At 45.3% G+C, this 12817-nt stretch overlaps 1 long non-coding RNA gene across 1 annotated transcript in view; it reads right to left on the bottom strand.

Annotated features, from left to right (window-relative positions):
* Nucleotides 1–8993: 8993 nt before the first annotated feature.
* Nucleotides 8994–12817, bottom strand: part of LOC134740026 (uncharacterized) — an 80700-nt gene continuing 76876 nt past the window's right edge. The window contains exon 2 of the long non-coding RNA XR_010127266.1: nt 8994–9053. This is a non-coding gene — a long non-coding RNA (uncharacterized LOC134740026). The remainder of the gene's footprint in view (nt 9054–12817) is intronic.

Below are 12817 nucleotides of genomic sequence, written 5' to 3' on the forward strand. Positions count from 1 at the left end.
TTAGAAAACAGAACTTTTTGAATTTGGCCTGTTTTCCTTGAAAGTGCCCATCTCATTCTAGCTCTTGCCTGGCTATTGATTTCCTGAGGCCCTGCTCATATGTCCCCACCTGCCTCATCCTGGGACTTAGATCTGAGGAGATCAGCCACTTCCCCACACACTTAAAACCAATTTGCAGCTGCCCGGCCCTCATTTCTGATCACAAATGTAGTGTGTCCTTTCAAGTCTAAAAATAGTGTAATAATAGCCCATAAGATTTTGTTGACAGCCAGTGTCCTGGTTTGAACTACTTATAAAACAGAAGGCAACATCCAAACAAACTGAGCCATGAAGTTGTGGGTCTCATCTCCTAAGGAACTGGTGACATTCAGCTCATCTCCTTTCTTGGAAGGAGGGACAGGTTCCCTCACCTCCTCCCCTCTCCCCTGTCAGGTCCCTTCCCATAGTTTAGTGGCTTCCTTACTCCTGACAGCCCCTTTCATTTGCCCCTTTCCTATCAGGTTCACCCTTCATGGTGTGACCTGTCCTCCCCTCCAAACAGTTGTTGAACCCTTTGGCCCCCAAGGGTACTCTTGCCAACATCCCAACATCTACCTTTCATTAATCAGAACCAGACTAGGCATGGTAACTACTCTGGAAGGGGAGAGTGAATAGACATTTTTTTTTTTTCATTCTCTCTTAAGGCCAAGTGTGGATAAATGATGCAGGAAGATGAGAATTCCATCTCAGCCAAGCAGTGGGCAATTGTCAGTGCACACTGGAAAGGTGAACCCATTGAAAGGCTTTGGGACATCAAGACCCACATGAGAAATATGAACCTATAGGAGAAACTAACTAGAAACATGAAGAAATCACTGTGTACAGTTCAGATGCTAAAAAATAGGGCAAACTGAGAGGAGAACACATTTGTCTTCAGCATTCCTTTCTTCACCTTCCTCCATCCCTTCTTTACCAGGGCTCGAGCCCCTACTTGGCTCTATTCCACTTGCCTGAAAGCTGGTCCCATAAGCTCGTTCTCACTATGGGAATAGAGAACCCCAAACACTTGGTAGTGCTTGAATCAGAGGAATGATTAATGGAGAATTTAAAAGATCCTTAGTGTTTATTTATTTAAATTGAACATGGCCCAGGGAGATGGAGAGTGGGACTTAGTTACTGCAGGCTGACTGCTGTTGGTTTCTTCTGTGTACCTAGTTGGCCCAAAGAAAGGGGGCAGCCTAGACACTTGCAGAGACATTCTGGGCTGCCAAAACATGAGGGTGAGACTCTGAATCGTTAACCATCTTCATTTCGTCTTCAGCTGCTTAGATGCCTGAATAAAGGCAAGGTTCGACATGCTGGAGATACCATCATGGCTAAGACTCTTCTCTGTCCTTGAGGATCTCATGGTCAAGCAGGAAGCAGACAGAGAAGTTCATTTTCTATGAATGGTTCAGCAGGACTAGCTGAAGATAGGACAAGCATGAGAAGAATAGAAAGGGGGACAACCAGATGGAAAAGGACTGTAGGAGGGTCCTCTTCTCCAAGTTATCCTGAGCCTGGCTCAGGAAATCATAAGTCCTGCCCATCTGAGCCTCCAGAGCTCCACCTAGGTGGGAGGATGGAATAGGGCAGAAACCCAGCTGGTCCCCTTCACCTTTCTTGGGGGAGCATTCTTTTGGGAAAGTCACCTTCCCTTCCCACAAGCCCCCCCTGCCTTTTCAGTACATAATCCTTAGGCTTCCTGGCCCTAAGGCCTGCTGTGATTCTGTTGAAGGCCAATTGACCCTCTCCTCGACACTTGAACTAGAATTCTTTAGAGAGACACCAGGGCATTTTATCAAGAATGTTCTATACAAAGGCTAAGCAATAACTGTGTTTAGGTAACATTACCAGGCTGTCAGCACCAGCCAAATGCTTGGTCTATGGTGGCCAGAATTTGGAAGATGGATAAATCCATCATGCCTCCCTCCTTTGTCTACATTGGCCTCTGGACAAAATGCAAGATCCTGCAGTTCCTTGAACTGTTATCCCACAAATGCTCATGCTTTCTTCTTGATTCTTCCTTTCACTATCACTACTGACCTTCCTTTCATGTGCCTTTGGAAACATTTATTTATGGGGATCAAACTCTTCTGCATCCGCTACTTGATTTGCACAAAACTTCCTCTCCTTTCTTAGCTAAAACCTGGCTCTCTCCCAGGGACTACCTTTTTGCTGTCCATTTAGGGGAAGATGGCTCCTCTGCCTCCCCCATTTGCTGCCTCAACACTCTCAAGCAAACCCCTCCTCCTTTCAGACTTGTGGCATTTGATCTGGCTCTCTGGGACTCATTGAGGTCATCTGTAGATTATCCACTCATTTCTTTCCGGTCATTGAGGACATTGTCTTCTGGCTCACACTTTTCCTTTCCCCCTAAATCCTACCATCATCACAGGGACCTGCCACATCACATGTCTAAATAGCTTTGTAGACAACCCATTCAGCATCCCAGCATCCAGGTTTCTGACGTCCTCAGTCCCAGCAGTCTTTCCCGTACAGTTTTAGTAGCCTGCCTTCAGGACACACTGGAGAACTTCCATCCCTCTTCCCTCCTTCACTCCCTCCCTCTTCCCTCTCACCTCCCTCTCTCCCTACTTTCTTTCCTTTCTTCCTGCCTTCCCAGATTTATTGAAAGTCTCTGCTGAGCACTGTGATCAGCACAAAACTCCAACAACAGGAGACAAAAAGGCAAACTCATAGGTGTATCCAAGTGTTCTTGGTCTGGGATAGTAGTCCCCTCAGTAGTTCTTCCTCATCTGTGTGGAGCCAGAGTGCCCACCCAAGTTCTAGGGTGCTTGTCGTCCCCTGCCCTCTCTATTATACTCACTTCCTAGTGCTCTTATCTGGTGTGAAGGCTTTACATATCACCTTATACTAATACCTCCCAAATTTGCATTTCAAGCCTGAACCTGTTCCCTAAACTCCAGTCTTGTATGTACAACTGACGGCTTGCCATCACCACATAACATATCTCAAAACAAATTCTTCATTCTCAACTTTCCCGTTTCCCTCCCCATACCTCCAATGTGCTCCTCCTCCAGGCTTCAGCTCAGTAAAATGGCAACTCCCTCCTTCCTAGCTCAGGAATGAATCTTGGGGTCATCCCTGTCTCCAATCCTTCTCTCTCATCCACTTTCAATCCATCAGAAACCATGTCGATTCTACCTCCAAGATATATGCTGAATCTGACCACTTCTTTCCGTAGATTTACCACCGCCACCTTGCCCAAGTCACCTGCATCTCTCACTTGGATGTTTGCAGACGCCCCCTGACTGCTCTCTGGCACCCACGCTTGCCCTTCTGCAGTCTATTCTCAACACAGCAGTCAGAGGGATCCTGCTATGACCTGAGTCAGGTCCTCTCATTTTACTACAAATGCTCCCATGCCTTCCCGTCTCACTCAGAATAAGAGCCAACGTGCTGCGGTGGCCTTCGGGTCATGATCAGCCCAGCCCAACCTTGCTGCCTTACCTCCTGCTGCTGCCTCCTCATGGCCTCACTAAGCATACTCCTGCCTCAAAGCCTTTGTCCTTGCTCCTCCCTTGGGATAGGACACACGTCCATCAGAAATTTACTCAGCTCCTCTTTCCCTTCCTTCATGCTTTTACTCCAATGTTGCCTTAGCAGGAAGGTCTGCCTTCATCACCGGATGAGACCAAACAACCAGCTGAGCCCACCTCCCAACATGTCTCCTGCTTTATTGCTCTCCTTACCACCTATTGTTGTCTAAAATATGCATTTATTGGCTTGGTTTTGTTCTCATCCACTAGAATGCTAGCTCGATGAAGCCAGAGGCCGTGTCTCCTTGATTTACAGCTGCACCTCTGGGGCCACAGACAGCAGGTACTCAGGGGATGTTTTTGAATGACTCAGTGGATAGAAGTTAATTGGGGCACTGTAAGGAATCGTTAGGTAAAGTGGTCATCTAGATCTAAAATTCTCATTTTCAAGCCTTCCTTATCCATGGAATCCTTCATTTAAGTGAAACCAAAGAGTTGAAGGAGCAGAGGACAGTTGGGGAATCTGGAAGCCCATTCACTGGTTTCCCCTTTCACTTTGCAAGGAAGTCCCCAACATACCTTGGCTGAACCCGTAGGGTCTGAGGAGCACAATTTGAAGACCAGTGATCTAGGAGATAATATTGTGAGTTTATAGTGGTTTAGAGACTGTTTGTCCTTTGGCTATGATTTTAGACATATTATATGCTTTCTTTTACTACGTTCTCTAATTAAATACCTTTATCTCAAAAGAAGTTCACCCTCCTTCTGAGGAAATAGAATTTATTTTGTAACAATCAACTTTATGATGTAGTTTTCTAGAACACAATGTAGTAAAAAGCAGGGACTTTTTTTGGCAAGGCATCATTAACAAGGATCAAGGAGAAATGCTTACATTTGACTTTTTGGTAATAGGTGAAGAATAAAAAAACTAGATATTCATTTTCCAACAAACATTTATGAGAGACTCTCTTGTGCCAGGTACCTGTGGGTGCTGGAGATTCCACTGAGAACAAGGATGGGAGTCATTGCTCCACAAAGCTTACATTTCAGAGGGCCAAGAAGATAGAAGACACTATATGAATACATGAATTATTTATTTTCAAATAGTATTGTATTCTGTAAAGAAAGTAAATGAAGACTATGTCATAAAGACTGACTTTGGATTTGTCAAATAACCACAGACTTATTCACTGTTCATTGTCCAGAGAATGAATCTAGCTAATTTCCAGATCTCAAGGCTGAATAGTAAAATCCCAGTGTTCAGAATGATTGTCTAGAGAAGCCGAAATATTACATTATATTCACTATCCTCATTTTTGAGAAAGAAGGGAGTAAAAATAGGCAGGAGAGAGGAAAAAAGGAGGAAGGGAAAGATTAAGAAACTATGTTCTAGAAGAACATTTTACAGGGTAGAGAAAATCTCATCAACCAAAGCATGCCCCTACTAAAGAATTCCAGCTAGTCAAAAATTCACTGTCCATATTAAAGCTGTGTCTTATTGCTTTATTTAGCTAGAAAAACTAGGAAATAGTGTGTATATTTAGAGTCTTTATTTTTATTTATTATTTTATTTTTTTGAGACAGGGTCTTGCTCTGCTACCCAGGCTGGTGTGCAGTGGTAAGATCATAGCTCACTAGAACCTCGAACCCCTGGGCTCAAATCACTTCAGCCTCAAATCCTTCCACTTCAGCCTCCCAAGTAGTTGGAATTACAGGTATGACCCACCACGCCTGGCTAATTTTTTAAATATTTTTTGTAGAGACAGTCTTGCTATGTTGCCCAGGCTGGTCCTGAAATCCTGGTCTCAAGCATTCATTCCACCTGGGGCCTCCCAAAGTGCTAGGATTACAGATGTGAGCCACTGTGCCCAGCTATTTATTGTATTTATTTTTCCTGATTTAAAAAAAATTACCTTCCCTTTTTAATAGAGGAAATCCCACAGTGGTTTTTATAAATATTGTTTTGAATTCAAGTATATATCATTCCATAATCTAGTTCCTTTTGGATTCACAAATGACATCCTTATCATCTGTGGTCTTTATATAATGAAATATGTCTGTAAAAATGACATATTTGTAAAAATTACAAAATATTTTAGATCAAAGTGATCCAATTTATTTCAAATGGATTGAAATTATCACTGACTTTAAAAAGAGTTCTGGGTACATCCTGGACCATATAAATTGCTTTGATTTTTCTGGATTGGCTAATAAGAGGAAAATGCTTCCTTCTCAGAGGAAATCCAATCATAGCACATGTGACCCAGGCAGGCCCCACAGGATTTCGATGCTATCCTCTTCCCATCCGTAAATACAGTTTTTAAAGTCAGGAATAAGGACATAAGCCTGAGCTTTAGGTGAAATTGAGGTTTCTCTAAAGCAAGTTTCTATCATATTGAAGTTCTTGATGAACACCAAGTACTTTCTGGAATGTTCCTGATGTGGTGGCAGCAGTCTAGGCAGATATAAAATCAGAACAGTGTGACTAGTAAAATGCAGAGTTTTAAAATGTGGTTCCAGTGGAGATGACTGAATGATGATTGGGATTTGGTTCATCCTCTCCTCTACCATCAGACACTCACATAATAAACACCATACTATAAAGAACTCTGCTTTGATCTCATTGTATGTTGACATTTTTTGTATATTTTACCAAAAAAAAAAAGTAAAGACGGATTACACTGTTAGAATACAGAACCCTCTCCTGGAGCAATCAGAACACCTCTATCTAGTATAGCTGTACCTTGGCAAGAAGAGTAAACTGTTATCTCCACAAAGAGGCTAAGTCTTGGTCATGGGGAACGGGCTTAGAGCTTCCCCACTGAGTCCACACCTGGGAAAATAATAACAATAAGAAGACAATGGCAACAATTAATGACAACACCTATCGTGCATTGAGTGCTTGCTCTGTGCTAGGCTTTAAGGTATTATGCTTAGCACATTACAGGATTATCTCCATGTATTCTTCCTCAAACCTGTGAGGTCAGTACTATTGTTATTCTGAAGTTTAAGATGAGGAAACTCAGAGTTAAACTATGTGTCTTGCCCAAGGTCATTTAGGACTCCTAAGTGACTGATATTTGAAACTTAGTCTATCTGATTGCATAGCCCGAGTCCTTAACCACTAACCTCTACACAGTCCAAGGTCAATGAATGTAACTGTCATGGGCAGCAGGGGTTGGGTTAACTGCCCGATTCAGAGTCAGAAATATCAGGTCTGCAAAGAAGACAGTGGAGAAAGAGTACAGCAATTTCAAATGTACTCATCAATTCATTAATGATCATTTTTACATGCTTGCTATTTGTTCAGCTAAGCTATCTCCACTCATGAGCTCTTTAACTCATTCAGCAAACATTTGCTGAGTGCTTCATCCTGGGGATATAAAGATAAGCAAGTCCCTGTCCCCAGAAACTCCAGCATAGTAGAGAAGTTGTGCTGATAGATATCAAAGAAAATCATCACTAACCCAAGCAAACAAACAAACAAATCAAACCCCACCAACCCTGGGGGCTAGTTTCTTTTGGATTCTTTGGACTGCTCCCTTGCCACTTACAGAGCCTGGTGTGAGAGGGAGCTTGCCTATGCCTGTGTGAGGGAAATGGATTTCTAAGTTCCTGTTGTTGATGTGTGCTGACAAATGGTGCAAATCTGCAGGAGACAGCACTTTATTATTTGTTAGCGAGTTGTGGATATTCAAAGATAGACCCAGATCTTAGTTAGTGGAGGGAATGAAGACCGAAGCTGCTCTACATGAGTACTTAGCAGGAATTGGAGTTGGCAAGTGGAAAGAAGACAGGCATGTGTTGACGGACTTCCAGGCAAGACAAGCCCTGAGACTGCACAGAAATCTAAGGGGGTTCTCTGGAGGGATAGAGCTGAAGGCAGGCAAAGGTTGATAGAATTTTTAGGACACTATTATTTCACACATGCTTTTAAATTACTTCCTGTATTATAATTGACTGCAATTGAATTTTTTCTCCCCGAATCTTTAGTAAATGTCTGACATGCTGATGTTTCTTGAGGGAAGGAGTGGGAAGAGTTGCTTTGAGCACCCAGGAAGAAGCAGGGAAGATGAATGCAGAAATGAGACCTGCAGCCCACCTGTGGTCACAGAAACCTTGTAGAGAGGGGCTCAACTTGCCAGGCTACGATGGTGATAAGGTGTGTGTGGAGGACCAGGAGTCAGGCCAGAGCTGAGAGGGCGGAGTCACCTGCTGAAGCAGAAGCACTTCTGAAGTCTAGTTGACTGGGGTTACTCTAGAGACCACTTGGAGCAGAGGAGGCAATTTGAGCTGTAAACTAGGATCTGTGAAGCATCTGGCATGTGCCCGGCACATCAGTCACAGCAAAGTGGGAGAGAGGAACACAGATGCAGACCATTTCAGTGGGATCCAATAAGTGCAGAGAGCACAAAGGGGGTCCTTCAACAACTGCGAGGGCTCCCTGGATGAGACTGTGCCTAGGTTGGGCCTTGAAGGATGAGCCAGAGTAGCCCAACAGAGAAAAGGGGCAGAAGCATCCGGGCAAATGGAAGAGAGAAACAGAGCTACACGGGTGAGGAATAGCAAGGACTGTGGGAGGAATAGCCAGGAGCGCTGCAGGGCTGAGAGTCAGCAGGGCTGGGGGAGAGATGGGAGGAGGAGTGGGTAGAGGCCAGGTCATGGCAGGCAGGTGTGTCCTGGGGAGGTTGGCCTTCTCTCAGGCTCTGTCCCTGAACTCCCTGTAAGATGTTAAGAGCAGGACTGGAAATCTGCTACCCGGAATGCTGAGGATCATCTCCCTGTTTCTCTCTCTGGTTCTCTGCAAGTGTCCATTCCACTCTCTCCAAGGATATCTGCATTCTCTGGTGTGCATTACATGTAGAAGGCAGAAGATTGCCAACTAAATCTCTGTGTTTTTACCTTGGTCTCACCATCTGGCCATTGCTCATCTCCTTTCCTCGTCTCTCCTCTCTCTGCTTCTCCTTTTCCTCATTCTATTCCTCTTTTTCTCCTTCTCCCTTCTCCTCCTCTTCTTTTTCTCCCTCTTCTTCTTCTTCTTTTTCTTCTTTCTCTTCTTCTTCTTCTTCTTGTTCTTCTTCCTCTTCCTCTTCTTCCTCTTCTTCTCCTTCTCCTCCTCCTCCTCTTCCTCCTCCTTCCTGTTCCTCTTCTGTCATTCTCTCTCCTTTCCTCCCCTCAACCCCACCCCACACCCTCCCTGGGAATAGGCTCTGATTGATTATCTGTGGGTCAAATGGACATCTGTAGTCCAGTCGACCGGGCCCAGGGTGCAGGGTCATGACTGCCTCTGCCGTGCAGTTGATGAGCACGACTGCCAGGAGCCCACTTCTTGTGAATGAATGTAGGGTGGGAAGTTAAGAGGATGTCGCAAACTGGGCAAACTCCCCAGAGCAATCTCTTCTGGAAAGGGCCGTCTCTGTTACTCCTTTGTATCTGCACATTTCATATAGTGCTGAGCACCCCTATGTGATTCTTAGAAGCTGCAGACTAGTTGATCGATTGCAGAAGCATCTTCACATCGGGAAAGAAAACCTACCAGAGCAAGGATAATAAAATCAGTTACAAGGCAGTATTTGAGGACCACGATTTCTCAGTATCCTCAGGTAGCCCTGGACACAGAGCAGGCTAATCGATGGATGGTCTCAATACTGCAGCTCCAGTGTTTTTCTGTCTTCATCCCTCCCCTGTTTTCCTGCCCTTTTACTTTCTACAATTCAGAGTACAAACCTCCATTCTTCATTAGCACTTCGCTCTGTCCCTTCCAGTCTCCCCATATCAGAGTCCTAGAGGGAAGGAAGAAAAGCAAGCAGTGGGCAGCATCACAAGACCTTAATCTGGTTTTGGCCTCAGCACAATCTACCTCTGCAACCTTGGGCCAATTATTTGATCTCTCATAGCTTTTATTTTCTCAGCTATTAAAAAAAAAAAAAGAGGCTATGATGGTTTTCAGTTATTTCCAGGAGGCTTAGGAATCTGCAGAAGTGTTTCATGGGCAGCCATAGGTAGGAAGGTTGATGAGAGACTCATTCCTAACTTCAACTGACAGGGCATCTAAGATTTTACAGTAACAGGTTTAAGATTGAGAGCTCTACTACAAAACAGGACCAGTTGATCTCTAAGGCTCTTTTTTCATATTCCTTAAGAATTTTGTTAGGCAGCAAGGAAAGGGTTAACAGAAGCCTTTAAAAAGAGAATGGTCTGCTTTTCTCTCATATAAAAGAAATATGGAGTTCAGGGTCAGGCTGGCTGCCCCATAATATCAGCAATGACCCTGGCCTCCCTCTTCCTTCTTAATCCACCATCTTTAGCCCCGGCTTAGCATTGGCTACTGGCTTCCATTCTCACACTTGCTATATATACATATATATTTTTGAGACAGGGCCTCACTCTATTGTCCAGGCTGGAATACAGTGGCATTATCTCAGCTCACTGCAGCCTCTGCCTCCTGGGTTCAAGTGATTCTTTTGCCTCAGCTTCCTGAGTAGCTGGGACTAAAGGCATGAGCCACCAGGCCCGGCTAATTTTTGTATTTTTAGTAGAGTTGGGGTTTCACCATGTTAGCCAGGCTTGTCTTGAACTCCTGACCTCAAGTGATCTGCCCATCTTGGCCTCCCAAAGTGCCGGGATTACAGGTGTGAGCCACCGTGTCCGGCCACCACGCTTGCTATATATTTACTGAACACTTATCTATATGTGCTTGAATGCCCACATACACAAAAATCCAGAGATCTCCAGGAATTTCTCCAAGCACCCTGTCCATGAAGTTTTCTATAGGCAGAGTGAGAAATTCTTACCCCAGGGTACTTTTCTACTTTGCTTATATCTGTCAAGCATTATGTTTAGCACATTGTATTATATGTCATCTCTCATGCGTCACGTGGACCTGGGCTCCATGACAATGATACCATGTCTTAATCCTCTTTGGGTTCCTGGTGCCTAACCCTGTGCTCAGCATCCAGCAGACATGGCTGGGTGGACGGGTGAGTGAACGGATGAGTCAATGCATCATTCCATCTTCAACGTCCCACAGCCCGTCTCTAACAAATGAGAATTGGATTATTTGGTCACATTTGTTCCCAAGGAGGAACAGGACACAGCTGATTATCTATGGGTCTGGAGCTCCAGGAGAGGTCTGAACTGGAGATAGATTTGGGAATCCTTGACTATATGTGGAAGTTAATTTATGGGGCAGACTGAGATCACAGAGCAGGCCAATGGAGGAAGAGAAGGCTAGGGAACGCCTCTAGAAGTGAGTAGAGGCTGGGCGCAGTGGCTCACGCCTGTAATCCCAGAACTTTCGGAGGCTGAGGCAGGTGGATCACTTGAGATCAGGAATTCGAGACCAGCCTGACCAACATGGTAAAACCCCGTCTCTACTAAAAATACAAAAATTAGCTGGGCGTGGTGGTGCACACCTGTAGCTCCAGCTACGCGGGAGGCTGAGGCAGGAGAATCGCTTGAACCTGGGAGGCAGAGGTTGCAGTAAGCTGAGATGGTGCCACCGCACTCCAGCCTGGGCAACAGAGCAAGACTTCATCTCGGAAAAAAAAAAAAAGTGAGTAGAAAAAGAGGATGCCGCAAAGGAGGCTGAGAAGGAATGGAAAAATAGGAAGAGAACTGAGGCAGGAGAGGGCTTCAGAAGGCATCATGGGCAACAGCATCAGAGGCTGTGATGAGGGCAAGGGGTCCACCTGCTCTTCCCTGCCCTGCCCTCCTGACCAGCTTCGAGAGCTAAAAGACACCAGCTGCACCCAGACCCTGCTCCTCACTCTCAGCACCCGGGAAGGAGCATATTTCTCAGGAGGCCAGAGATATCTATTCCCCACACAGCCACATTCAACTCTCACAACCACACCTCCTCCATTATAAGGTAATTTTGTATATAGCAAAAGAAATTACAACTAAAATATATAAATATATGTAAGGCATAGAAGGCACTCTTGCTGCTGAGTTTCTATGGCTGAGATGGTCATAGCTTAGGTTCGTCATGGGGTAGTACAACTAACACCAAGCTCTGAGTCAAGGCAATGGTCAGAATCCAAGCTAGATCTCCAGGTTGGGGTTACACCAGTGTTAACCAAGTGTATGACAAGAAGCGCTGATTATAGGGATTGTTAATAAATATGCTGAGAAAAACAAAACAAAACAAGAGTCTTGTGGGTAAGTGAGATCCAGGAAGTCAGAAGCAGCTGGCTGAGCCAAGGGCTGGAAGATAGAAGCTCATAATCAAGAGCAGAAGAAGAAACTCTAGGATGCAGCCTAAGAGCATTAGAGCAGAACAGCAGCTCGCAGTATAAAAACCATAACAGAGAGAAACAAGATGCTAAGAGAGCACTGGGGAGGGAGAGATGATTCACACCAGGGAGACGGAGGGCCGTTTCCCAGGTCTGCAAGCGTGCCTAGCATACATTCATGTGGCGTGAATGACTTAGAGGGCATTCGAGCTGCACCTGGAAGAATGGCAGATAGGAAGGTGAGAAGGTCATTCTGGGCAGAAGAAAACATTTGAACAATAGCTTGGAGTGTGGGGTTAGTTCTGGCCGCAGGTAGTTGGAAGGGAGGGTGTGAGGCTTTAGTCCTTGCACTCTCAGCCTCTCCCCAGGGAAGGAAGAACTACTTTTAGGCTTGTGCTGTTTCAGGGTGCAGCCCTGGAATGAAACTGGACCTGCTTCCCATATCAATGCCAGCTTTTGACTGAGAGTGGGCTGAGTCCTGGGCCAAGCAGCCCAAATTCCCACCTGGACAAAGCAGATGCCCAAACTCTCCTGGCCCGGGCCACCTGCATGGGGCCTGCTGGGCAGAGCTCAGAAACTGTGTCTCCGTTGCTCTCAGCTCAAACTGTCTCCATTACGTTAAGCTGCAGGTCCCCAGGCAGGGCCCCTGTTGCTTTGTCCGTGGCTGTTCCTCTGAGCCAAGAATGACAGTGATGCCAGTGTCTCCACCGCTGCAAAGGTTCTCATTTTGTTCTGAAGGACAGCACCCCCAACGCCTGGCTGTGCGCTCTGTCACCTATCTGGATGTCTTCCGCTCAGTCCACACTGCCAGGTCAAGGGAGCAGGAGCTGCTGCGTCCTTGGTTTACAAGGCTTGAGAGCTCTTCAGTAGGAGGGAGTGTATGAAAAATACATAGTAAGGATGCCTAAGGAGAGTGCAGAAGCCCAGCACTGAGTGTCCTGGAAAGACTTCAAATAAATCTGCACATTCAACATAAAAAATAAAACAAAAATAGACAGCTTTCTTCAGTTCCATAGTCACCGGTGAGAGACTGATGAAGGCTAGGAGACATTAATTAAAGAG

This window comes from Pongo pygmaeus, chromosome 7 (genome assembly GCF_028885625.2).
Source record: "Pongo pygmaeus isolate AG05252 chromosome 7, NHGRI_mPonPyg2-v2.0_pri, whole genome shotgun sequence".
In the NCBI taxonomy this organism is placed as follows: Eukaryota; Metazoa; Chordata; class Mammalia; order Primates; family Hominidae; genus Pongo; species Pongo pygmaeus.